Here is a 3,233-nt window from a genome sequence, read left to right on the forward strand (position 1 = left end):
ATGAAGGTGACAGATGAGTGATGGGCCCAAGGGCAAAATCACGAATAACCAAACATACAATCAAACAAAAACAACAACAACAAGGTACAATAAAGAAAACAAACAGTGGCTGGCCTGGTCCCCTTTTCAATAGAAACCAAGCATGTTAGTTTCCAACCTTATTAAAGAACATAGCATAGCCAACTCAAACATAACTAGAAAATATTGGCCTATTTCTCAGTATGCTCAACTGTGCCACAGCACATTGACACAGCACAAAAAAGGTGAATGTTCCGTTGCTACAGATAGAGAAATGCATTAAAACATGTCCCAAAGGAGGTATAAAACATTCAATGGAAAATATACATATTGAGGCATTTACCAGTGCAGCCTAGCAGCTCGGGTCACACTGGGGGTGATCGCATAAATGTTAATCCTTCATTCAGAAGCCTGTGTCCTCCGTGAAGAGTAGACAAGTGCTTCTAGAATCACCCTAATAAAAATGAAATAAATAAGTATTAAAATGAAATGGCAGTGATTAAACAAGCTCTACCATTACAAATTATACCTCCATGAAAAGGGAGCCCAACTCACACAACCGTGCCTAGCATCAACACAAAAGAGTCTGACTTGCAGCCAGCAAACACTTATCACTTCCCGATTAATCATGTGACCTCCCAAAACATCCTGTGATCCCAGGTATTTGGTGAATGTGATGCAGCTGTGTTGTGTGCCTGTCTGTGTAGATCCCCACAAACACAATAGATTTTTTAAAGCCAGAACAGCAAAGTTATACATTAACACAATTACCCTTAAAAGAAAATATAATATGTTGTTAAAACAGTATAACATAACATAATTAACAAATTGTGGCTCTTAAAGTCAACATGACTGATTTATAGCCGCCACCCCCGACTCTCCCGGGGGCATGTTTCAGGTGATCGGCTGCCGCAGACTTTATTTGGGCCTCTGTTGCAGTCACTTCCTGACTTTCTTCTGGCCTCTGCTCATCACCTCTCAGCAGCACTCCGGAGGTCCAACCCTGTACACTCCTCTTCATTCATCCCTTGTTCACTAGCTGGGCTCTGACGGCTTGTTTAGCTCCACTTTTACGCCAATACGGTTCAATACGGACCTGCTCTGCGCTCTCTCCGACAATCCATATATGATATTAAAGGGATACTTCATCCTTAAATGAAAATACTGTCATTATTTACTCACCCTTATGTCATACAAGCAGAATGTAGCATTCAAAGCATATTTTTAACACTAGACTACTAAAATTTAATAGCTACTAGAATGGCCATAGTGTCATTCTGACCTATCGTAATAGACAGCACCAAATGTCATTTTTGTCATGTCATATTTATTTGAAGCTTCCATTGAGGCTTTAGAATGACACTTTATACATCTTTCATCATATTTTGTGAAAGCTATGTTGCAGCAGCAGCTCTGTTGCAGCTCCTATTTCTTGACAGCAGCTACAAACAAAGCAAAACAATCCACATGTAAATTAAATAAATACAAACACCACTGTTGTGGTTTAGCTTGAAGCAGATACATAGTATACATAGTTGAAAACTGAGTACGCAAATCAATTAAATTAAATGGTTATTAAATCACAAAAACTACATCAAAGCCTGATATTAAGCATTCCACACACACACACACACACACACACACACACACACACACACACACACACACACACACACACACACACACACACACACACACACACACACACACACACACACACACACACACATAAACGTCTATATTACCAAGAGGGACTATCACTCTACACTATCCAAGAGGGGACCTGTGTTTCTAGTCATTTTGAAGAAACAAAAATTACATACAACATTTTCTTCTGTGTGTGTGTGACCGATGTCTACCTATCCAACAGGGGACCTCCATAGACTCTAATGGAGCTGTGTGTGTGTGTGTGTGTGTGTGTGTGTGTGTGTGTGTGTGTGTGTGTGTGTGTGTGTGTGTGTGTGTGTGTGTGTGTGTGTGTGTGTGACCGATGTCTACCTATCCAACAGGGGATTCCATAGACTCTAATGGAGCTGTGTGTGTGTGTGTGTGTGTGTGTGTGTGTGTGTGTGTGACCGATGTCTACCTATCCAACAGGGGACCTCCATAGACTCTAATGGAGCTGTGTGTGTGTGTGTGTGTGTGTGTGTGTGTGTGTGTGTGTGTGTGTGTGTGTGTGTGTGTGTGTGTGTGTGTGTGTGTGTGTGTGACCGATGTCTACCTATCCAACAGGGGACCTCCATAGACTCTAATGGAGCTGTGTGTGTGTGTGTGTGTGTGTGTGTGTGTGTGTGTGTGTGACCGATGTCTACCTATCCAACAGGGGACCTCCATAGACTCTAATGGAGCTGTGTGTGTGTGTGTGTGTGTGTGTGACCGATGTCTACCTATCCAACAGGGGATTCCATAGACTCTAATGGAGCTGTGTGTGTGTGTGTGTGTGTGTGTGTGTGTGTGTGTGACCGATGTCTACCTATCCAACAGGGGACCTCCATAGACTCTAATGGAGCTGTGTGTGTGTGTGTGTGTGTGTGTGTGACCGATGTCTACCTATCCAACAGGGGACCTCCATAGACTCTAATGGAGCTGTGTGTGTGTGTGTGTGTGTGTGTGTGTGTGTGTGTGTGACCGATGTCTACCTATCCAACAGGGGACCTCCATAGACTCTAATGGAGCTGTGTGTGTGTGTGTGTGTGTGTGTGTGTGTGTGTGTGTGTGTGTGTGTGTGTGTGTGTGTGTGTGTGTGTGTGTGTGTGTGTGTGTGTGTGTGTGTGACCGATGTCTACCTATCCAACAGGGGACCTCCATAGACTCTAATGGAGCTGTGTGTGTGTGTGTGTGTGTGTGTGTGTGTGTGTGTGTGTGTGTGTGTGTGTGTGACCGATGTCTACCTATCCAACAGGGGATTCCATAGACTCTAATGGAGCTGTGTGTGTGTGTGTGTGTGTGTGTGTGTGTGTGTGTGTGTGTGTGTGTGTAACATAATCACTATTCAATAATGACCTGCAATTAATACATTAGAGAGCTATTTCTGCTTGATTTAACCCTTTAAACTCAGGTATTGCTGTAAAAACTCTAAATCTTTACAGTGTGTTTGTGATGATAAGAAATGTCACAGCAAACACACAGGCGTCGTGATTTACTATCTAACAGGGGACCTGAGTCAGTGTGTGTGTAACATAATCACTATTCAATAATGACCTGCAATTAATACA

This window comes from Pseudorasbora parva, chromosome 2 (assembly GCF_024679245.1).
Source record: "Pseudorasbora parva isolate DD20220531a chromosome 2, ASM2467924v1, whole genome shotgun sequence".
Lineage (NCBI taxonomy): Eukaryota > Metazoa > Chordata > Actinopteri > Cypriniformes > Gobionidae > Pseudorasbora > Pseudorasbora parva.